Source organism: Cervus elaphus, chromosome 3, assembly GCF_910594005.1.
Source record: "Cervus elaphus chromosome 3, mCerEla1.1, whole genome shotgun sequence".
Taxonomy (NCBI): Eukaryota; Metazoa; Chordata; class Mammalia; order Artiodactyla; family Cervidae; genus Cervus; species Cervus elaphus.
In genome coordinates, this window is record NC_057817.1 from 36,375,229 (window position 1) to 36,401,107 (window position 25,879).

Genomic DNA, 25,879 nt, shown 5'->3' on the forward strand with positions numbered 1-25,879 from the left:
AAATTATAGTAAAGGTAGGCTACTGGCTTTGTGGGTGGCCCATTAAAAGAGAAGAAAACAGGGGAAACAGATAAGTAGTAGAGAAAAAAATGCAATTAGGAGAAGTAAGCTAAAGTTTAGAAAATAAATATGCAATGAGTAAATTGGTGAATCCAATGCATAAAAAGAGATATTAAAACTGGTGTCAAGAAGAAACTTGGCAGAACACGATAGTACACCTAAAACAGAGTTAAGCATGAAGGACAGCGTGAAGTTCCTATGGAACTTCTAAATCTCACAGAAGTCAAAACTATACAGCATCTCTCCTATTTTTTTTAAAGTCTTCTGAAAACAATGACCAGGAGTTTACTGCTATGAAATTTTTGCCTTTGATGACCATACTGATGAAAGAAAGAATGTAATATCATGGTAACATGAATTATTACTGGAAACTAGATTTTAAAGAATGACCATCACTAAATAATTGAGAGAATATAGTCATGTTGGACTCAACAGAATTTTAGGGAGTTGTTTTTAGTGGGGTAGAGATGGTATTTCAAACAACTCCAAGATGAATTCATGGATTCAATGGTGTTTCTGTAGTTTGGAAGAACAGATTTTTATGTAGAGGGTTTCATTTCTTAGATCAATGGATTAAGACACTACTAGGAAGAAAAATCGGCAGAAAATAATTTAAAACTTGGAAGTAACACATAAAACAGTCACCTGAAGGTACTAGACAGTGAGGAGAAGACCGACTGATGGGGAGTCTATGCTCGCTTGAAGGAGCAAACAGGGGACATTCTCTTTAAATACATTCCCCTCTCAGCAGCTCTTATCCTGGGCTACGTGCACTCCAGGGAATAAACAGAGAAAGAGTAGGGGCTCCTGTGGAAAGATCCAGACATTCTGGCCAGTGAAATTAGAAACATGTATCCCCAAAATGTGATCCACTGAGGAGAGCAGATAAACCTCACAAGGGTAAGAGCCAAAATATGAATCCTTAACTTCTATCTGCCTACACTTGGACTGACACCTGAACACATGAAGCAGAGTCAAGCAACCCAGGTCAAGGCAAAAGACCTGAACCAAGATGAAAGAAGTCATTCAAGAAATTCAGCAGTTTGTAGTTCAAGCTCAGTGGAGAAAATTGCTTGCTAAAAGCAAATGCTTATCACAGCTAAAGAACAGAATTTGGAATCCTCACAACTTAATATTCATCAAGCTCAGGATACAACTGAAGATTACCCAACGTAGGAAAAACCAAGAAAAAGAAACATTCTCAAGAGAAAAAAAAAATCATCCAGTCTGAACCTAAGATGAACTACATATTGAAACTATCAAACAAGGATTTTAAAGTAATATTATAACTCTTCTCAATAAAGTAAAACGAAACCCCGAACAGAAAGAAAAAAAAAAAACCCAAAAGACATGAAAAGACATGTTTTCAGTGGATAAAAGTCTCAATAGAGAAATGAAAATTCAGCTGAAAAGAAAAAAAAAGAACCAAATGGAAACTCTAGAACTTAAAAATAAACTTTATGAAATAAAGATGACTTAAACAAGTAGAGGAATATTTTCATGAATTGCAAGACCATGTTCATGAATTGGAAGATTCAATTTGATAAGCTGGCCATCTTTCCTAAATCAATCTATAGATTTGATGCAATCCTACTCAAAATCTGAGTAACTGTTTTTTTTTTAAATTGATAAGCCAACTAAAAAATTCATGTGGAAAGGCAGAGAACCCAGAATTCTTTAGATTTGTGGGGTTACACATGTTATCTACTGATGAGAATATATAATTCCTAGCAAGGACAGAATGGTACGATCTCATTTACCCAGCAACTCAACTATCCAGAAAGAGTAGTGACATACAACAAAATATCTTCATGGAGGAATAAAATGCCTATACAAGTCTCCTGCTGTAAGTCCAAAATTTGTTAACATAAATAAAATATACAGTTTTAAGTGAGTATGTCTGTGCAAGTATATTTGATGGAACATCATGTCCATGACAGGAACCTCAGAAAAAAGGGTTTCAGTGTCTATTATGGCTGGAAATAATTCACATGTCATCACCTCTCTGAAGCTCATGGTACCTAGTTAACTGAGCCATGGCTCTGAGATTAACTGCAAGTCAAAACCTATCCATCATTGTCTTTAAGTATGCACAACTTGTGAAAACTCTTTGGATAATGTAGAAAATTAAGATTATTAATGTAAATGTCTTGATCAACTGTCACCTACTGGTGGCTTTCAATTCTTCTTAGGAGGGAGAAAAGAGCAAAACAGGGGAAGTGAGACTGTTGCTGAAAGTGGACATTTTAAAAGAATAGCCATCATCAGGCCATCCTCTAATTAAGGAAAAAAGAAACTGAATTGTTCACAGTCCAATAGACACCAAAATTGACATCATATGACTTAGAATTACTAATAAAATGATCATTATGATGACAGTAGAGAAAAATTGATATTATTCTCATTCTACATACTGAATAAATTTCCAAGTCCTATTCATTCTAACATTAAAATGTCTTTAGTATTTACTCTTCATCCCCGTGTTTAGTATATCTCCCCTGGTTCTTACCCTCATTTTCATTACCTTACTGAAAGAGCAAAAAGGGTTAAAAACACAGATGCTAGAATGCCTGCAGGCAGCATTTGAAAGAATATGGAGAGATAAAACTTCAAGGTAATTTAATGATATCTTTCTAAGATTTCTTGGGATTTGGGCTCCTTTATACCATTTAGCAGAAAAACAATTAGTTTCACTCATTTATTTAAATTAGTTCTGATTTTAATTTCTTAATCTACATGAAGATTCTCAGGATCACAAAGTAATTAATAATCTGGAAGAAGATCAGATTGATTGAATCATCTCTGCCCTGAATGGCCAACCTAAATAGTTAAAGTAGACTTTGTCATGGGAATGAGTAATTTTGCAGTGAAGAAAAGGAAACATTAAATTTTGATGTATATTGCGCATTCAAGAATATCAACCTTAATTCCCATGGCCAGGATCCAGAAGAATGTTGCTGCTGCTGCTGCTGCTAAGTCATGTCAGTCGTGTCTGACTCTGTGCGACCGCATAGATAGTAGCCCACCAGGCTCCCCCGTCCCTGGGATTCTCCAGGCAAGAACACTGGAGTGGGTTGCCATTTCCTTCTCCAATGCATGAAAGTGGAAAGTGAAAATTGAAAGTGAAGTCGCTCAGTCGTGTCCGACTCTTAGTGATCCCATGGACCACAGACTACCAGGCTCCTCTGTCCATGGGATTTTCCAGGCAAGAGTACTGGAGTTAGTAGCCTATCAAAGGAACATTGAGTTTAATTGGTTACTCCATTAAGAAATATTATTGACCTCTGGGTGTCATGACAGCGTGACATTCAATTAGATTTTTTTCTCAGCTTATACGTTTTCAAACTGCATTTCTAATAATTTTAGTCAGACTTCATAGGGTGTCTCACCTTGTCCTTAAAAATGATTTTTACTTTTTCTAACACATTTACCAATGTCATTATATTTTTCTCGAGTAAACCAGCTATTTCACTGTTTCTCAAGCAACAGGCCAAGGACTGCCTACATCAGAAACATCTGGGGTCTTGTTAAAATATTACTTCTAGGAGTATACAGGCCAAAGGCTGTTGGAGAATGTGTACTTACAATAAGCACATTAGATGGTACTTACATCCACTAAAATTTGGGAAACCATGAACTACTCGATGATGGTGAAAGGGCAACTAGACCCAGATCACTGACCTTCACTTGTCTAGACAAGCAAAACAATGGCTGTTCATCCATGACAGACTTCCTAATTTTTGAGATCAAAATAACAGATTAAGACTCTGAATTAGTTTTAGAGTAGTGTTGCCCATGAAAACAGGATTCCCAGGTAAATGTAAGGTTTGGATAAGCAACAAATAATTAGCACATGTAGGTCCCAAATTCTATATTGGATTTACTTGTATATAAATATTATTAGTTGTTTATCTGAAATTCAAAATAACTGGCTGTCACACATGTATCAGTTAAATTTGGCAATCTTACTTTAGAATATCATAGGTCTGGGTTTGAATCTGCCATTTATTATTAGTTGGGTAACTTTGGAAAATGTTCTTAACCCTTCTAAATTTCGATTTCCTAAATTATAAGATGAAACAGAACTACAACAAAATAAAAAAACACCAAACAAAACCCCCCTTGAAAACCTACCTTAAAGGATTGTCAAGAAAACTATGTTATATAATGTATGTATTTTACGTATAGTATATCATCTATACACTATTGACACTTCATACAAATATTAAGCTTGATAATATGTAGTTTTTATTGTTATTGCCATTGCTAATAATATATTGATATAATTTAAATAATATACAAATAAAAGGGAAGGTCTAAGCCTATTTAACAAATATTGTCAGTTAACAATTGACAATATGTTTTTAGATAACACCTTAATGAAACATAAATCAGTAGATTTAATATTTCACTTTCTGTTCACTACCTCCTTCTTTGTTTGGCTCTTTGCCATCATTGTATCAGTAATTTAGGAACAAAATATGTGACTTGTATTTTTCACAAAGGCTCCTTCTTGTGGTTGTAACTTTTACAATTGATTCAGTAAATCTAAGCAGCTTGTTCCTTTTTCAAAAAATATATGTATATATTTGATGTAATTTTTCACACAAATTGAGATGAGCTCATTATATTTTTCTGTATCAGACAACATTTCAATAATTAAAATGAATAGTCATTGTATTTCATTCCAACTGTTAATAGAATAAATCTGTATGCATATGTTCACTTCAAGAATCATTTTTGTTGAAATAACTTTTTTATAAATTATTCAGATGAATATTAAAAGTTGTATAGAATCTTGGTATCATTTTAAAAATTTTATTTATTTTTAAATTTATCTTTAATTTAAAAATTATTTTTAAAATTTTGTTTATTTTATTTAACAACAATTTAATCTTTTAAAAAATACTTATTTTTAATTGGAGCATAATTGCTTTACAATATTGTATTGGTTCCTGCCATATATCAGCATGAATCAGCCATAGGTATACATATATGCCCTCCCTCTTAAACCTCCCTCCCACCTCCTACCCCATCCCACCCCTCTAGGTTGTCACAGAATGAGGCGCGTTCCCTGCATTATATAGCAAATTCCCACTGGCTATTTTTCACATATGATAGTATATATCTTTCAATGCTACTCTCTCAATCTAGCTATCTCCTTCCCCCACTGTGGCCCACAGGTCTGTTCTCTATGTCTTTGTCTCTGTTGCTGCCCTGTTCATCAGTACCACTTTTGGTAGATTCCATATAGGTGTGTTAATATTTGCTTTTATCTTTCTGACTCTCCTCACTCTGTATAACAGACTCTAGGTCCATCCACCTCACTGGAACTGACTCAAATTTGTTGCTTTTCATGGCTGAGTAATATTTGATTGTATGTATATGTACCACAACTTCTTTATCCATTCATCTGTTGATGGACATCTAGATTGCTTCCATGTCCTAGCTATTGTACATAATACTGCAACGAACATTGGGGTATATGAGTCTGTTAGAATTGTGGTTTCCTCAGAGTACATACTCAGCAGAGGAATTGCTAGGTCATATGGTAGTTTTATTCCTAGTTTTTTAAAGATCTCTCCATACTGTTTTCCCTAGTGGCTATATCAATTTACATTGACACCAACTGTTTCTCCACATCCTCTCCAGCATTTATTGTTTGTAAATTTTTTGATGATGGCCTTTCTGACTTTTGTGAGGATCTCATTTTAATTTGCATTTCTCTAATAATGAACAATGTTGAACATATTTTCATGTATCTGTTGGCCATCTGTATGTCTTCTTTGAAGAAATGTCCTTTTAGGTCTTCTGCCCAGTTTTTGATTGAATTGTTTGTTTTTGTGGTTAGAGCTACATGAGCTGATTATATATTTTGGAGATTAATCCTTTGTCAATTTTTAAATTTGCTATTATTTTCTCCCATTCTGAGGGTTGTCTTTTCATCTTATTTATGGCTTCCTTTGCTGTGCAAGAGCTTTTAAGTTTAATTAGGTCACATTTGTTTATTTTTGTTTTTATTTCCGTTACTCTAGGAGGTGGGTAATAGAGGATATAACTATGATTTATGTCATATTGTGTTCTGCCTATATTTTCCTTTAAGAGTTTTATAGTTTCTGGTCTTACATTTAGGCCTTTAATCTGTTTTGAGTTTATCATTGTGAATGGCATTAAGAAGTATTCTAATTTTATTATTTTACACATAGCTATCCAGTTTTTCCAGCACCATTTAGTGAAAAGACTGTCTTTTTCCCATTGTATATTCTTGCTTCTGTTGTCAAAAATAAAGTTTCCATAGTTATATGGGTTTATCTCTGAACTTTCTATATTGTTCCATTGATCTATAGTTCTGTTTTTGTGCCAATACCATACTATCTTGATGACTGTAGCTTTGTAGTATAGTCTGAAGTCAGGAAGGCCCATTCCTCCAGCTCCCTTTTGCTTTCTCAAGATTTCTGTGGCTATTCAGCATCTTTTGTGTTTTCATACAAATTGTGAAATACTTTGTTCTTGTTCTGTGAAAATTACCATTAGTAATTTGATAAGGATTGCATTGAATCTGTAAATTGCTTTGGGTAGTACAGTCATTTTCACAATATAGATTATTCCAATCCAAGGACATGGTGTATCTCTGCATCTGTTTATGTTATTTTTGGTTTCTTTCATTGGTGTATTATAATTTTCTGTATACAGCTCTTTTGTCTCCTTACATAGGTTTTTCCCTAGGTATTTTATTCTTTCTGCTGAAATGGTAAATGGGATTGATTCCCTAATTTTTCTTTCTGATTTTTCATTGTTAGTGTGTGGGAATGCAAGGAATTTCTGTGTACTGATTTTATATCCTGTGACTTTACTAAATTCCCTGATTAGCTCTAGTAATTTCTGATAGTATCTTTAAGGTTTTGTATGTATAGCGTCATGTCATCTGCAAACAGTGAGAGTTTTACATCTTCTTTTCCAATTTGAATTTCTCTTATTTCTTTTTCTCCTTTGATTGCTGAGACTAGGACTTCCAAAGCTTTGTTGAATAATAGTGGCCAGAGTGGGCACCCTTGTTTTGTTCCTGGTTTTAGAAGAAATGCTTTCAATTTTTCACCATTGAGAATAATTTTTGCTGTGGGTTTATCATATATGGCCTTTATTATGATGAGGTAGATTCCTTCTATGTCAATTTTATGAAGAGTTTTCTTTTTTAATCATAAATGGGTGCTGTATTTTGTCAAAAGCTTTTTCTGCCTCTCTTGAGATTATCATACGGCTTTTATCTTTTCTTGTTAATATGGTGTATCACATGGATTGATTTGCATATGTTGAAAAATTCTTTCATACTTTGAATAAACCTGATGATTATGGGGTATGATCCTTTTAATGTGTGGTTGGATTCTATTGGTAGAATTTTGTTGAGGATTTTTGCATCTATGTTCATTAGTGATATTGGCCTATAATTCTCCTTTTCTGGGTTTTCCTTGTATGGTTTTGGTATCAGGGTAATAGTGGCCTCACAGAATGAATTTGAAAATGTTCCTTCCTCTGCAATTGTTTGGGAGAGTTTGAGAAGGATAGATGTTAGCTCTTCTCTAACCATTTGATAGATTTCACCTGTGAAGCCATCTGGTCTTGGGCTTTTGTATCTCGGAAGATTTTTTTATCACAGTTTTGATTTCAATGCTTCCGATGGGCTTGTTCATAATTTCTATTTCTTCCTAGATCAGCCTTGGAAAGTTGAACTTTTCTAAGAATCTATCCATTTTTTTCCAGGTTGTTCATTTTATTGGTATATAGTTGCTCCTAATAGTCTTATGATGCTTTGTATTTCTGCATTGTTTGTTGTAACCTCTCCTTTTTCATTTCTAATTTTGTTGATTTGAGTCTTCTCCCCTTTTTCCTTGATGAGTCTGGTGATTTGTCAATTTTGTTTATTTTCTCAAAGAACCAGCTTTTAGTTTTATCAATCTTTGCTATCATTTTCTTCATTTATTTTTCATTTATTTCTACTCTGATCTTTATAATTTCTTTCATTCTACTAATTTCAGGGTTTTCTCCCCCTTTTCCAGTTGCTTTAGATATAAGTTTAGGTTGTCTAGTCATTTTTTCTCTTGTTTCTTGAGATAGGATATATTACTATAAATGTCCCTCTCAGAACTGCTTTTGCTGCATCCCATAGGTTTTGAGTCATTATGTTTTTCACTGTCATTTTTTCCAGATTTTTTTATTTCCTTTTTGATTTTTTTCAGTAACCTGTTGGTTGTTTAGAAGCATACTGTTTCATCTCCATGTGTTTGTGTTTTTATAGTTTTTTTTTCCTGTAAATTTTATCTAGTCCCATAGTGTTGTGGTCAGAAAAGATTTCTGATATAGTTTCAATTTCTTAAATTTACCAAGGCTTGATTTGTGACCCAAGATGTTATCTATCTTGAAGAGAACTCCACGTGCACTTGAGAAGAAAGTGTATTCTTCTGCATTTGGATAGAATGTCTAAAGATATCAATTAGGTCTATCTGTTCTAATGTGTCATTTAAAACTTGTAGTTCCTTATTAATTTTTTGGTTTCTGCTAATCTGTCCATTGGTGTAAGTGGGGTGTTAAAGCATGCTACTATTATTGTGTTACTGTCAATTTCCCTTTTATGTATGTTAGTGTTTGCCTTATGTGTTGAGGTGCTACTATGTTGGGCATATAAATATTTACAATTGTTATGTCTCTTCTTGGATTGACCCCTTGATCATTTTCTAGTGCCCTTCTAGTGCCCTCTTATGATATTCTTCATGTTAAGGTCTATTTTATGTAATATGAGAATTGCTACTCCAGATTTCTTTTTATTTCCATTTGCATGAAATGTCTGTTTCCATCCTCTCACTTTCATTATATGTGTCTCTAGGTCTGAAGTGGGTCTTGTAGACAGCATGTATATGGTCTTCTTATTGTATCCATCCAGCTAGTCTGTGTCTTTTGGTTGGAACACTTAATCCATTTACATTTAAAGTAATTATTAATATAAAAGATAAAATAAAGTAATTATTAATATAAATGCTCCTACTGGCATTTTCTTAATTGTTCTGTGTTTTTGTAGGTCTTTTCCTTCTCTGGTTTTTCCTGCCTATATAGAAGTATTTTTAGCGAAACTGGTGGATCAGATGGTAAAGGATAAACCTGCAATTCAGAACACCCGGGTTCAATCCCTTGGTTGGGAAGATCCCAGAGAAGGAAATGGCAAACCACTCAAGTGTTCTTGCCTGGAGAATCCCATGAAAAAAGAAATGTGGTGGATTTGGTGCATTTGTTGTAAAGCTGCTTTGATGGGACCAAATTCTCTTAACTTTTGTTTGTATGTTAATTTTTTATTTCTCCATAAATTTTGAATGAGATCCTTGCTGGGTAGAGTAATCTTGGTTATAGATTTTCCCCTTGCATTACATTAAATATATCCTGCCGTTCCCTTCTGGTGTGCAGAATTCCTGCTGAAATATCAGCTGCAAACCTTATGGAGTTTACTTTGTATGTTACTTGTTGCTTTTCCCTTTCTGCTTTTAATATTTTTTATTTGTGTTTAATTTTTGTTAGTTTGATTAATATGTGTCTTGACATATTTCTCCTTGGGTTTATCCTGTATGGAACTCTCTGCACTTGTTGAACTTGATTATTTCCTTTCCCATGTTAGGAAAGTTATAGACTGTAATCTCTTCAAAAATTTTCTCAGACCCTTTATTTTTCTGTTCTTCTGGGACCCCTACAATTCAAATGTTGGTACATTTAATATTGTCCCAGAGGTCTCTCACATTATCCTCAATTCTTTTCATTCTTTTTTCTTTATTCTGCTATTTAGCAGATGTTTCCACCACTCTATCTTCCAACTCACCTATCTATTCTTCTGTCTCAATTATTCTGGTTTTGATTCCCTTCAGAGTATTTTTAATTTATGTAATTGTGTTATTCATAATTCTTTGTTAATTCTCTATTTTTTCTAAGCCCTTGTTAAATGTGTTGAGTGATTCTTACATTTTCTCCATTCTGTTTTTGAGGTTTTTGGATCATCTTTGCTATCATTACTCTGAATTTTTTTTCAGGTAGTTTGCCTATTTCTTCTTTGTTTGTTTGATCTTGTGGGTTTTTACGTTGTTCCTTCATTCCACAATATTTCTCTGTCTTTTCATTTTATCTAATTTACTTTGTTTGAGGTCTCCTTTCCTCTGGATATAGTGTTGTAGTTGCTTTTGCTTTTGTTCTCCACCCTCAGTGGCTGAGGCTGGTCCAGGGGATTATGTAGGCTCTGTCTTGGGAAGAACTTGTAACTGCATTCTGGTGGGAGGAGATTTTCTTGCCTCTGATGGGCAAGTCTGTGTGACAAGCAGGTTTTGTTGTGTTTGTGGGAATCCTGCCTGCTGATGATTGGCTTTGTGTTCTTGTCTTGCTTGCTATTTGGGTGAGGCATCCTGCGTTGGGTGTTGCTGGCAGCTGGGTGGTGATAATCTTGGATACAGGTGGAGGCCTTCATGGAGTTCTCACTGATTAATAGACCCTGGGTTCAGGAGTTCTCTGGCAGTCTAGTGTCCTCTATTCAGCACTCCCACTCCAGAGGTCAGGCCTGATCTCTAGTCAGGGAACCAAGATCCCACAAACTGTTTGTTATTGCAATAAATCAGATTAAAACAAATGACAAACAGACAAGAAAGCAACATAAGAGAACCCCAGACAAATGGTAAAGGCAAAATCAGACAAAGAAACAAAAACAAAGGAACATACACAGAGAAACAAAACCAAAAGAGTCCATAGAAAACAAAGAATAAGAGACTGACTCGATGAGCAAAGGAAAATCAAAATGATACCAACCAATTCAAAACAAAATTAAATATAACAGAAAACAAGCCCATAGCAGAGTGCCAACTTAAGTATAAAACAAAGAAAATAAACAGACTAAGAAACATGGTGGAAAAAAAAAAAGAAAAAAACACAGAACTACAGTAAGCCAACATAGAAGTAGAAGTATATAAAGGAAATAAACTGTGATTGAAAAGAGAAAAGTTTTCAACAGCCTAAATGGAGATAATCACAACAATAAAAAACAACAACCTCAGCAGCAGAGAAGAAAAAAGAAGAGAAAGATTCCAAGCCACCTACATGTGCTAAGTCGCTTCAGTCGTGTCTGACTCTTTGAGACCCTGTGGACTATAGCCCTCCAGGATCCTCTGTCCATGGGATTTCCCAGGCAAGGAAACTGGAGTGGGTTGCCATTTCCTTCTCCAGGGGATCTTCTCGACCCAGAGATCGAACCTAAGTCTCTTATGTCTCCTCCACTGGCAGTCAGGTTCTTTACCATTAGCACCACCTGGGAATCCCTAAAACCAACTATGGAATGAATCAGAATATAAGAATAATAAATGTTTTTCTTGAGTTTCAGCTGTCAGCCTCCTTTCCCTCACTGTGAGCCAGAGCCCACCTTTACCTCCTAGGAGGCCCTCCAAATCTGAGCAGGACTGGTTTCTGGATCTGGTCTCTGGACCTACTGTGGGGACAACTCAGATGCTAATCTGGTCCTACTCCTGTGTGTTCTTACCTCCAATGTCCACAGCTGCCAGAGCTAGGGCGTTTTCTTTTGTGGGAACAATGATTGTCCTTTTCTATATTCCATAGACAGAATCTACCTCGTTGATCATATGGATTTAATCTGCAGCTTGTACAGCTGGTGAAAAGGTTTTCAATCTTCTTCCTTAGCCGTTCCACACCTGGAGCTCAACTGTGGTTTTATCCTCACCTCTGCGTGTGAGTCATCCACAGGCGTCTGCTCCCAAGGCTGCCCTGGTGGACTGGGATCTGCCCCAGTGAGGACCAGGTGCGGAGGTGGCACAGTTGCTTGGATTGCATTGACCCCATCGATGAGAGATGGACAGGGAAGCTGGAGGCCTTAGACACAGGAAATGTGGCCTTTTTAGGACTCTGGCAGCGCTTCCCCAGGGAGGACTGAGTGTGGCAGTGGTGTGGCTGCTTGGATCACAGGGACCCTGGTGGTGCCAGGTATGCAGGGAAGCTGGCAGTCACAAGTGCAGGAGATATGCTGCCACTAAAGTCTTTTGCTAGCCTCTGGCAGCTCTTCTGCAGTGAGGACCGAGTGTGGAGGTACCAGGGCTTCTTGAATTGTGGAGACCTCAGCGGCGGCATGCGTGCAGTGAAGCCAGCGGCCATGAGCACAGAAGATATAAACTGTAAGAATCCTTTTCTAGCCTCTATCAGCTGGCGCTCAAAAAGGTCTTCTTGGCTGGACCTTCTCTATTGTGCAATGTGTCAGGAGCTCAAAGGTCTACCCTTGAAGTCTTTCTCTATTGGGCAGCTGCTGACACCAGCCTGTTGGGAGAGAGTGGTTACAGTGATGGCTTCACCCTCTGCGCACGAATCAGCAGTAGCACTCTGCCTCCCCGGCTGCTCGGCTTTCCTCCAAAGGCATTCTGTGCTGCAGCCTCCTCCCTCCTGTCTTCTCCAGCCATCTTCCTGAAGTCAACAGCAGTCCTTGCGCTGGGATTGCTCTCCAGGCTCTAGACTCCAGCTCCCAGCTGCTGCTCGTTCCAGGGGGCTTGTGTCCCTGTCTGGGGTATGTAGGCCTGCAGCACAAATCGTCTGTGTAGTCCTCACTCCATTCAGTCACAGATCAGCTGCTTCACTCTCTGACAGCCTCAAACATGCCTACTCTGTCCCGACTGATTGCCGATGTGGGGACATCATCCCTGCTTCAGGTCCCCCAGTCCCTGGGTGCAGATCCGGTCCCAGCTCAGTCTCCTCCTCTTTTTCTCTTCCTTCTTTCAGCCTACTGAGTTTTGTGTGGATCTACATTTTCCTTTCTGGTGGTCAGAGACTCCTGCCAGCTCTCAGTTGGTTGCCTGAGAGATTCTTGATATCTTAAAAGTAAGGAATGAACATGCCATGCAGTCTCGTATGTCAACTAATTTGTTCATTTTTGAGGACATTTCCTACAGAGTAATTGCTTGTCTACTGGCAAAATGCATAAACATAGAGTTTAATTTGGCAGTTTTGCAACAACATACTTTTGAAGTGCTTTTGAAATATTTTTTGGATTTAGTTATTTACAATGAGTGTACTTTTTATAGAATGCATAAACATTATAAAGAGCATATCTTAGGTTCTAAATTATTATATATTTCTGAGTATGCACATAGCAATAACTCAAAATCGATAAAAATCTCAACCATATAATGTTGAAAGAAAGAAGAGTTGTAGAATGAAATACAAAAATGACACTAATATCTGTGTGTAAACTAAACAGGTCAATAATACACAAGGATTATAGATATATTTAGGATACAGTAAAGGTACAAAGCCACTCAAGGAAATGATATCCATCAAATATGGAATACTGTTGATCTTCATATATGTCATGGGCAGGGGGGACTGGGTTCAAAGTGCGTGGCATGATGAACTGAACCATATCTGTTCTACTGATACTTTGTTTCAAACAAGAGAGATCTAAAGCAGATATGGAAAAATACTGAGATTTAATAAGGCTATTATATATAGAGATTATACACAGAGATTCATTGTGTACAATTTTTTGTACACTTGGAACATTTCATTTATAATGAGATGGGCAGAACTCTAGCTCTTTCCCATTACACTCACATCTCATTGGCCAGGAACTCTATAGCTGAGCCACTGAGGAGTTATGATGGGGAGTAGCCCCCTGATGGGATCTAGAAACAAACACAAACACACAATGCCTGGGCTTCACAGAGGCTGTTCAGGCCCAGTGAGAAGTCTATACCTGATAGAGTGATTCTGCTCGGGCTCAGAAATAGTAAACTGAATGGTGTGTGTGTATGTTAGGCTGGTGTCATAGAAAATGAACCAAAGGAGAGAATTTGGGATACATGTTTATGGGAACAGGATGAAGTGATGATGCTCCTCTGATACCAAGAAGTTAAAACTGCCTGGGCCTAAAAGTTCCACACGGAACGCTCTTGGGAATGGTGATACTATCAGATGGACTATGATGTATTATTCTTATTTTTCATGTGGGGAAACTGGCTCTTTCTTCTACAAAACTAACATTGTCCAAGTAGGTAGTATAAAAAAATGACTTAAAATATGGTCCTGTTTTTCCTGGTGAAGTCCAAGGTTAAAGACCAAGAAGAAAACAAGCCATTGCCCTCCAGTGCTGTAGGTATTACATTGACAGGCATTGGGGAAAACAGGTATTGGGGGAAATCTTTGCATCATCATATAGTGCATAATTTTTCTTGTGACTCACAACAGTACTTTACTTTGTAAATTTGCAAATTTTATTTCTCTGCTAGTAGCCTTCAGTCTTTATTCATAACACTATGTAAAAAGTGCCCTATATACAAAAAAAAACATTCTGTTCTGAGAGTGCGTTCGAAAGTCCAATTTGTTCATTAAGTCTAACAAAGTTAGCCTATGTATCCAACTAACACAATTGACTATATAGTACTGTCCTGTAATTATAAACCTATTATAATACTTTTCACACAAATAAGACATAAAAAGCAAGCCAAAAATAAAAAATTAATCTCCAAGTACAGTGCCTTGAAAAGTACAGTAGTACAGTACAACAGATGGCACACAGGGACTGGCATCAAGTGAACAGGCAAGAAGAGTGATTGACTGGAGGAGGGAGAGGTGGTGGGAGACGGTAGAGCTGAAGGATCATCAGCAATAGGAGATGGAAGGCAAGCTGCAGTTTTCACTCATGCCTGAAGCTGATGGAACACACTTTTGCATCTTTGAAAGTTCACAGCTTGAAGGTTTGCATGTAGAGGAACTGCTGTACTCAAAGCAAAAAATAGACTGAGAATAAAATAGTCGTCACAAAATTTGAACTCTCTCAAGAAGTTTACACAAAAAATAATTTAATTTAAAAACTTCCTCTTGGGAATGTATAACTCTTCAGGTTACTTTTTCCCCTCCAAATTATGATGCTACTGTATATCCATGGAAATCAAAACATACTTCGTTTTACAGTATGAACTTCTTTCTAACACTGCTTCATGTATTAATTTCAAGTATATGAGATGAATGAAAAGGACTTTTCATTGCTTCATAATTTTACTTTCTTTCCATTGTTTTCCGGTTATATTTCTCTTTATATTTAATGACCTAAAATATATAATTCTCAAAATTGCGATAAACAAGGGCTATATAGAGAAATTTTACAATTTTTGAAGACATGTAAAATCTTAGCAAGTGTTTCTGATTTGAGACATAGTATAAAATACTTCAATTACATAGGCAAAAATTCTGACAGCAAATTCTTTTAGTCTTCTGTTTTCATCATGTCTTAAGCTAATAATGACCAAGTTATCATAGTAGAGGTTAAAAGGACAGACTACTTTAAGTTGTCTTCTTTGGGTCTTGAACATTGTAAGTCACCCATGATTCTCAATATGATTTATTGAGTTGACAAGAAAACAAAACAAAACACTTCTTCAAAGTCTGAACTTGTGTAAATAAAGTGTAACATTTCAGTCTTACGGATATCTCTGCATCTTGGATTCTTTTAAACAAACCCTTTAAAGGAGTTGTTTTAGGATTTTCATCAAAACAAGAGTGCTTTCTAAACAAAATGTGTAGTTACTTTGAAGAGTTGCTCTTGAAGGGAAGACCTGGGGAGAGGGAAAGGAGCATTTGAAATGTGAAAATCTTGGCAGATATAGTGTGAAAATAAGTATTATCTATACCATTAATTAGAAAAGGTTATTTGAGTGAATTTTGTTTTAAAATTAATTTACTTTATCAATATAGAACATAATGTAAATAATGTTTCTTAACTGGATTAAGCTAAAGAGAATAAAAACAAAGGAATTTTAAAAACTCCGTTAGTCTTTTTCCTGAGGCACACTTCCCAGACTTCAGGGTCATCATCTCATAAAACAAATTCCAGGATTCTTTAGAAAATTCTGTGACCCTGAGTCTCAGAGTTGTCATTTTTTGTTCTATGCTTTTTGTATCAAGCACAAGAAAACATCTTTGGAAATCATTTGGCCATTGATATATACTACAGAAGTGTTCGTTTTTGTTTCATTACAAGCTTTTTAATAAGAAAGAAAAAGGATGTTAGTATGTCTTAGCCAAAGAAGGAAACTTAATGACAAAGACAGCAATAGTGTTCTTTCATGGAGCTTTCTATTCAAGTGTTATTAGCTTTCTACATAATAGCAATTTTGATAGCAACAGAAAAGCCAGAAAAATCTGCCTCTGGTCTTTAATTTCATAAATGACAGTACTAACTGACAATATTCTTATGAATAAATAAGGTGGTTTTCTTTTGTACAGTGAAGTTTATTTTAAAAGACTGTAGCTTCATAGGCGCATATTGGTTTTGTTTTTCCTGGCTCTAGGGAAGGGGTCTGTGCTCTGTTTCTGATAAATTTCCCCTTGTTTTCAGTTCTGACAAATATTCCTTTGAATACGGTGTATGAAAATATTCTAGCATCAAACCAAGAATATCTAACCTTATTTATGTCTGTATTCTGTCCTTAAACACAAACAGCTGTGCACACATACATCTGTCTCACGTCTGACCAAGTACTGCTGTCCAGGTCTTCATATATACAAATAAATGTTCCCAGTTTTATGGGAAATCGTGGCTGGTGCAGCAGGAGTTTCAAAACCCACATGCATTTTCCAAATCTTACTTGCACAAACAGAAAGAGGAAAAATACTGGCAAGCCAGGTTTGGGATTGCTGACTTTTAGAGTCAGGACAGAATGACTAAAGAATCTATATTTTGACCAAAAAATAAAAAAATAAAGAGAACATGTATAAAAAAAATTGCAATTTGTCAAATCTTTGAGAGCTTAGGTTATGCCTTGGTCAAGAAAAACTAATTCTAAAGTCTTCATTAGAGCTGCTTGCTGTATGACCGTGGGAAAGCAACTTACTGACTGATCATTAGAAAGACCAGATGAGTGAAGTCCTTGATAAATTTCTTGGTTCTCATTATTAAACACTTTGAGAACTCACAGGCCAAGTAGAGATTCAAGAAGTTCCTCATTTTGATGATAAGATTAGGAGATATGTTTTATTTCATTATTATGTTTGTATGTCTTCCCCAATTTTTTATAATGAACATGAGCGACTTTTATAATTTTAGTTTTACAAGTTATTATAATAATTTCCCATTTAACCTTGAGGTTGATAAGTCAAAATATAAAGATTATGGAGAGATTTTTTTAAAATATATATTATTATATTATATATTTTTTAAAAAAAGTTTTATTCCTTGTTTTACGTTATCTGGAAAAAAAGACACCCTACCCTGGAGAATTAGGCTTCCCTGGTGGCTCAGCTGGTAAAGAGTCTGCCTGCAAGGTGGGAGACTTGGGTTTGATCCCTGGGTCAGGAACATCCCCTGGAGGAGGGCATGGCAGCCCACTTCAGTATTCTTGCTTGGAGAATCCCCATGGATAGAGGAGCCTGGCGGGCTACAGACCATGGGGTCGAAAAGAGTCGAACACAACTGAGTGACTAAGCATAGCACAGCACTCTGGAGAATTAATTCTAAAATAAAATGAAAATGAAAGCAAGTGGCAAAATATATTTGCCACCAACGGAGAAGCCAAGAAAAGCTTCTGCAAAATTCTACAAGCTTTGTGATCATTGGCATACTTCCAGTTGTGTGATAGAAGATGGCTATGTTTTGTTTGAAATAGTCATTCAATCATTAATTTTTCTGTGCCTGTAAAAGTCAAGCAATGTATCTAGGGAAATTTGAAATCTTTTTCAAGAATTCACAATCTGTTTCTATTCTGATTGCCAGTTCAAGATGACAGATAGAGAGGATTCTTCCTCTTCAACCCCATTAAATTATAGAAATTGTATACTAAATAAAACAAGTCCATAACAGCACAGGGCCATCAGTAGTCCAGAGACTATGAGAATCCAAACTGAAAGACAGGTGTGAAGGTGAAATTTTTCTGGAGGAAAAAACCAGTGGGGACTCTCTTCCTAATAGAATCTCTAATAGCTCTGTGAGAGACAGTCATGGGAAAAATGAGAAAGCTATAATTTTGTTAAAGATTTGCCTACTTAAAAAACAGGGAGTGATTAAAGACAAACCCAATCTAATTCCAACCCCAACTTTCATGCGTACAAAGACTGTAAGTTCAAGCTAAACAATATTCTTTTTAAAAAGATTAAAAGCTATGTGAGGGGAAGGCAGTGGGGCTGGGGATGGTTGCTGATTCAATTCCTTCCGCTTCTCAGCTCTAGGTGTGTATTATGCAGAAGGAAGCTTGCCACCTGAACACTGGAAAACATCCTACTCTGGAGAAAACAGAGATAGTTGAGAAGAAAAGGTAAAGTGTATCTATGCATATGATCATTTCTAATATGTGGATCCTGAAAGAGGGAGAATCTTCCTTTAGGATTTCAAGCCATGACTAAGCAGACTGGAAGAGGCCAGCTCCATAGCTTTTGCCAATGAAACCAGACTTATCCCTGAATATTGCCTTTATGTAATTAACAAATTATCTTTCTAAAAAATAGTTTGATTAGAAAAATATTTCAAAATAGAGACTGGACAATGTCTGCATAAAGTAAGCTATGAACACAAACATTTAAATTCTCTCCTTCTCCAAAAGCATGAACCGTAAAGCAAGACTGCTGCTGCTGCTGCTAAGTCATTTCAGTCGTGACTGACTCTGTGCAACCCCATAGACGGCAGCCCACCAGGCTCCCCCATCCCTGGGATTCTCCAGGCAAGAACACTGGAGTGGGTTGCCATTTCCTTCTCCAATGCATGAAAGTGAAAAGTGAAAGTGAAGTTGCGCAGTCATGTCCGACTCTTCGAGACCACATCGACTGCAGCCTACCAGGCTCCTCCGTCCATGGGATTTTCCAGGCAAGAGTACTGGAGTGGGTTGCCACTGCCTTCTCCGAAAGCAAGATTACCTGAGTTCAAATTCTGTTTTAACCATATACGAGCTGAATGGCCTTAGGGAAGTTGCTTAAACTCTCTGTCCGATTTCCTCATCTTTGAACAGCTGTAATAAAGTGCACACACAACATGGGATATTTGTGAGGATTAGATGAGCTAATATAAGATACTTGTCAGTTGGACCCTAGGACATATTACTAGGTAAGTGTTTATTACTGACATTGCTAGTGGATGGCATCACCAACTCAATGGACATGAGTTTGAGCAAACCCCAGGGGTTGGTGATGGACAGGGAAGCCTGGCATGCTGCAGTCCATGAGGTCACAAAGACTCGGACATGACTGAGCTACTGAATGGAATGGATTGTGAAAAAAGGAAGAAGAGTTGTTTTTTTGTTGGCAAAGAGATGTCTCTGCTTTTTAATACACTGTCTAGGTTTGTCCCTTGGACAGAAAGGAGATCAAACCAATCAAAGCTAAAGTAAATCAACCCTGAGTATTCATTGGATGGATGGTTGCTGAAGTTTCAATACTTTGGCCATCTGATGCAAAGAGCTGACTCATTGAAAAAGACCCTGATCTTGGGAAAGATTGAGGGCATAAGAGGGTAATAGACTATGAGATGGCATATTAAAAATCAGAGACATTACTTTGCCTACAAAGGTCCATTTAGTCAAAGCTATGGTTTTTTGGTGGCTTCCATGGTGGCTCAGATGGTAAAGCGTCTGCCTGCAATGCGGGAGACCCAGGTTCAATCCCTGGGTTGGGAAGATCCCCTGAAGAAGGAAATGGCAACCCACTTCAGTACTCTTGCCTAAAAAATTCCATGGTCAGAGGAGTCTGGTGGGCTACAGTCCATGGGGTCACAAAGAGTCAGACTGGACTGAGTGACTTCACACTCATGGTTTGTCCAGTAGTCATGTGTGGATGTGACAGTTGGACCATAAAGAAGGCTGAATACTGATGAATTGATGCTTTTGAACTGTGGTGTTGGAAAAGACCCTTGAGAGTCTGTTGGACTGCAAGGATATCAAATCAGTCAACCCTAAAGGAAATCAATCCTAAATATTCACTGGAAGGACTGATGCTGAAACTGAAGCTCCAATACTTACTCATTAGAAAAGACCCTGATGCTTGGAAAGATTGAAAACAGGAGGAGAAGGGGACTACAGAGGATCCAATGGTTGGATGGCATCTATGATTCAATGGACATGAGTTTGAGCAAGCTCTGGGAGATGGTGAAGGACAGGGAAGCCTGGCATGCTGTAGTCCATGGGGTTGCAAAGAGTCAGTCACAACTTAGTGACTGAACAACAACAACAAAGTTTTGTCATAGCTTTTCTTCCAAGGAGCAAGCATCTTTTAATTTTGTGGCTGCAGTCACTGTTCACAGAAATTTTGGAGCCCAAGAAAATAAAATCTGTCACTGTTTCCAATTTTTTCCCATCTCTTTGTCATGAATTGAGGGGACCAGATGCCATGGTCTTTGCTTTTTGAATGTTGAGTTTTAAATCAGCTTTCTCACTCTCCTCTTTTACCCCTATCAAGGGGCTCTTTAGTTCCTCTTTACCTTCTGCCATTAGAGTGGTATCATCTGCATATCTGAGGTTGTTGACATTTTTGTTAGCAATCTTGTTTTCAGCTTGTGATTTATCCAGCTGGGCAATTCCCATGATGTACTCTGCAAAGAAGTAAAATAAGCAGGGGTGACAATATACAGCTTTGATGTATTCCTTTCAAATTTTGAACCAGTCCATTGTTCCATGTCCAGTTTTAACTGTTGTTTTTTGACCCACATATAGGTTCTCAGGAGACAGGTAAGGTGGTCTGGTATTACCACCTCTTTAAGAAATTTCTACAGTTTGGTGTGATCCACACAGTCAAAGGGTTTGGTATTGTCAAGCAGAAGTAGATTTTTAAAAAAAAATTCCTTTGGTTTTTCTATAATCCAATGGATTTTGGCAGTTTGATCTCTGGTTCCTGTCCCTTTTGTAAATCTAGCTTGTACATTTGGAAGTTCTTGGTTCAAGTACTGTTAAAGTCTTTGTTGTTGATCAGTCATATCCGATTCTTTGCGACCCTGTGGACTGCAGCACACCAGGTTACCCTGTCATTCACCATCTCCCACAGTTTGCTCAAACTCATGTTCATTGAGGCGGTGATGCCATCCAACAGTCTCATCCTCTGTTGTCCCCTTCTCCTCCTGCCTTCAATCTTTCCCAGAGTCATGGTCTTTTCTAATGAGTTGGCTCTTCACATCAGGTGGCCAAATCATTGCAGCTTCAGTTTCAGCATCAGTCCTTCCAATGGATCTTCAGTGTTGATTTTGTTTAGGGTTGACTAATTTGATCTCCTGGAGGTCCAAAGGAATCTCAAGAGTCTTCTCCAACATCACAGTTTGAAAGCATCAGTTCTTCAGTGTTCAGCCATCTTTATGGTTCAACTCTCACATCCATACATGACTACTGGATGTATGGATGTACCAATTGCTGTTGCTGCTGCTGCTAAGTTGCTTCAGTCGTATCCAACTCTGTGTGACCCCACAGACAACAGCCCACCAGGTTCCTCTGTCCCTGGGATTCTCCAGGCAAGAATACTGGAGTAGGTTGCCATTTCCTTCTCCAATGGAACAACAGACTGGTTCCAAATAGGAAAAGGAGTATGTCAAGGCTGTATATTGTTACCCTGCTTATTTAACTTATATGCAGAATACATCATGAGAAATGCTGGGCTGGATGAAGCACAAGCTGGAATCAAGATTGCTGGGGGAAATATCAATAACTTCAGATAGCAGATGACACCATGCTCATGGCAGAAAGTGAGGAAGAATTAAAGAGCCTCTTGATGAAAGTGAAAGAGGAGAGTGAAAAAGTTGGCTTAAAGCTCAACATTCAGTAAACTAAGATCATGGCATCTGGTCCCATCACTTCATGGCAAATAGATGGGGAAACAGTGGAAACAGGGGCAGACTATTTTTTTGGGCTCCAAAATCACTGCAGATGGTGACTGCAGCCATGAAATTAAAAGACGCTTGCTCCTTGGGAGGAAAGTTATGACCAGCCTAGACAGCATATTGAAAAGCAGAGGCATTACTTTGCCAACAAAGGTCCAACTAATCAAGGCCATGGCCTTTCCAGTGGTCATGTATGGATGTGAGAGTTGGACTGTAAAGAAAGCTGAGCGCCAAAGAATTGATGCTTTTCAAACTGTGGTGTTGGAGAAGACTCTTGAGAGTCCCTTGGAATGCAAGTCCATCTTAAAGAAAATCAGTCCTGAATATTCATTGGAAGGACTGATGTTGAAGCTGAAACTCCAATACTTTGGCCACCTGATGCAAAGAGCTGACTCATTTGAAAAGGCCCTGATGCTGGGAAAGATTGAAGGCAGAAGGAGAAGGGGATGACAGAGGATGCGATGATTGGATGGCATCACTGACTCAATGGACATGAGTTTGAGCAAGCTCTGGGAGTAATGGACAGGGAAGCCTGGTATGTTGCAGTCCATGGGGTCACAAAGAGTTAGACACAACTGAGGGAGTGAACTGAACTGAATTTATATAGAAAGAGGGAAGTTTAGAATGAATCTGAAACTGTAATTGGAAAAGGAGAAACAGTTATTTTTATTAGCCAGGAAAGAGGGATGCTTGGTCATTTTTATTTTTTGAGCCAGGTTCATGTTTCTGTCTATATTCAGTATAATTACATAGTACACCAGGTTTTTGTCCTATCACAGTCACAGAATGGCCTTGTTTGTTGTTGATGTTCTATAAAATTGTCATTGTTTAACTTGAGAGCACCAATTTCTAAGTATTTATAGTAGGAAAAAATTGAGAACAACCTAAATGTCCATCAGCAGGAGAAAATGGACATATAAATACGGAATATTAAAGAACATACAAACCCAAATTATATATACAGTATTTTTTAATGTACAAGAATTATATATATACATGGAATAAACTTTTTCAAAATGCACAAAAGATAGAATGTTTCAATGAATATATCATTTGTGATGATAGTACATTTATGGATGTAGTAAGTCACAAATTTAAGATAGTCGTTACATTTGGGAAGGAAAGAAAGTGAACTGAAGAAAACATACATTGTGAGCTTCAACAATCTGAAACACTATTAAAACAGTAACTTTAAAAAATTATGGCGAAAATGCCAAAATTTGATGAATTTGAGTTATGAGTGAATGGGTGATTATTTATTAGTTTTTGCATCTGATCCTTGATATTTTTCATAATTATAGAAAATCAAATCATAGTTTCAAAACTTGCATGCCAAAATTTTTGAAATTTTTCATTTTATCCTTTCTTTACCTGGAGAAAATCTACTGATGGAAAGTCTCCCTGCAGGAGAATTTAGTGTAGTTTAGGATTCTTATAGGAGCAATCTGAATGATCAGATTAAGGCAGCTTTCTACAGTGAAAATTGGGATTCCCCCAGAAAATATCCTTGTATTGGGGGTCCTGTCCAATTTATGCCAGCATAAATGTACACTTTGGAAAGAGTTTATTTAGAATGAATCTGCTCCTGATTTTGAAATTCTTTAAGAAAAAGAAAAACAAGTATGGGAAGAGAAGGAATAGGAAGAAGAGGACAAAAGGAAAGATGGGGGAAAATGCTATAATCTAAAAATTGTTTGATCAACTAACTGCCAGAAACCCTAATTGAGTTATGCAAGCCTTTTATAATTATAACTAACACATCTTGTTTATTTCATTACCAGTTAGAAATAATCCTCAGGGAGAATGTTAGTGTGATTTAGGACCCTTATAGGAATGATCTGAATGACCAGATTAAGTCAGGGAGATGGAATTTGAATGATTCAACTGGTCTCCATTTTCTGGGTTTGGTCCATATGGTAAAAACCTACCAACATGTATTTTCAGAAAGTGAGAAGAGACATGAAAATCATCCCTAGTGACAGACAAGAGTATTTTAAAAATGTTAATGAAAGGCTTTTCATGACATGTGTTAAAGATGGTAAGGAGAACTTTCAAGAGGGACAACTGCAGAGAGAGTTTTCCAGTAGGAAGGAGGGATGGTGCTTAATTCAGTTTAAGAACAAGTGAAGATTTACAGCCAGGGAACAAGGTGGGGCGGGGGATAGAAAATAACTGAGTAAATATCAAAGCTAAGGTGATTCTGGCTGACCTGACTTGACAAGATTTTTGCTGAAGTTAGGCCAGATTGATAAAATATCAAGGAAGGGATTTTTGTTAATCTGACTCAGCAGGATTTTTGCTAAAGCTGGGCAAAGCACAACAGAAGCAGAGCACAAGGTCATAGAGGAGGAGCCTCTCAGAGGAGCCTGCCTGAAGTTCGGTCAAGGAGAAAGTCTTTATCAAATATTAGCATAAGAATGTGGCTAGACTTTGGGAAGAAATCATTGGGAGTTGGAGCATTTGGGACAGAATAATATAAAATTAAAGTCTAACTTTTGCAGCATGTCACACAAGTCTGCTTACTGTCTTATCATGATTCCAGGCTTTAACCTTCTAGCCAACAGCTCTAATGTCTGAAAAGGAATAAAACATTACCAGTGAAGGACCTGATTGCCCAGTAGTTCTTAGACACCTGCATCTTAGTTGTTGCTATTCAGTCATTCAGTCATGTTCAACTCTTCGTGACCCTGTTTACTGCAGCATGCCAGGCTTTCCTGTCCTTCACCACCTCTTGGAGCTTGCTCAAACTCATGCCCATTGAGTCGGTGATGCCATCCAACCATCTCATCCTCTGTCTCCCCCTTCTCCTCCTTCCCTCAATCTTTCTCAGCATCAGGGTCTTTTCCAATGAGTTGGCTCTTCACATTAGGTGACCAAAGTATTAGAGCTTCACCTACAGCATCAGTCCTTCCAAAGAGTATGCAGGGTCGGTTTCCTTAAGATTGACTGACTTGATCTCACTGCTGTCCCAGGGACTCTCAAGAGTCTTCTCCAGCACCACAGTTTGAAAGCATCAATTCTTTGGCACTCAGTCTTCCTCATAGTCCATCTCTCACATCCATATACATGACTATTGAAAAAGTCATAACTTTGACTGTATGGATTTTGCTGGCAAAGCGATGTCTCTGCTTTTTAATACACTGTCTAGGTTTTTCATAGCTTTTCTTCCAAGAGTAAGCATCTTTTAATTTCATGGCTGCAGTCACCATCTATGGTGATTTTGGAGCCCAAGAAAATAAAGTCTGTCACTGTTTCCATTTTTCCTCCATCTATTTACTATGAAGTGATAGGACCAGATGCCGGGATCTTAGCTTTTTTAATGTTGAGTTTTAAACCAGTTTTTTCACTCTCCTCTTTCACCTTCATCAAGAGGCTCTTTGGTTCCTCTTCGTTTTCTGTCTTTAGGGTGTGTTATCTGCATATCTGAGGTTATTGATATTCCTGGCAATCTTGATTCCAGCTTGTGACTCATCCAGTCGAGCATTTCACATGATGTACTCTGCATATAAGTTAAATAAGTAGGATGACAATATACAGTCTTGATGTAACTCTTTCCCAATTTTGAACCAGTCCATTGCTCCATGTCCAGTTCTGCTGCTTTTTGTTCTGCATATAGGTTTCTCAGAAGACAGGTAAGTTTGTCTGGTATTCCCATCTCCTTGAGAATTTTCCACAGTTTCCTGTGCTACTCACCTCAAAGGTTTTAGTATAGTCAGTGAAGCAGAGTAGATGTTTTGCTGGAATTCTCTTGCTTTTTCTATGATCCAAAGTATGTTGGCAATTTAAAAATCAAGATGATATTCTATTGTGAACCTCTCATGATAAAACACACATGGAAGATGAAATATTGTGATATGTGACTCTAGACTACAGCAGTTGCAATGGGAAAAAAAGCATTGTAACAGCTTGTTCAACAAGAAATCAGCAGCCATTTTTCCTCTTACTTTGTGGCTCTAGCCATCAGGAGTT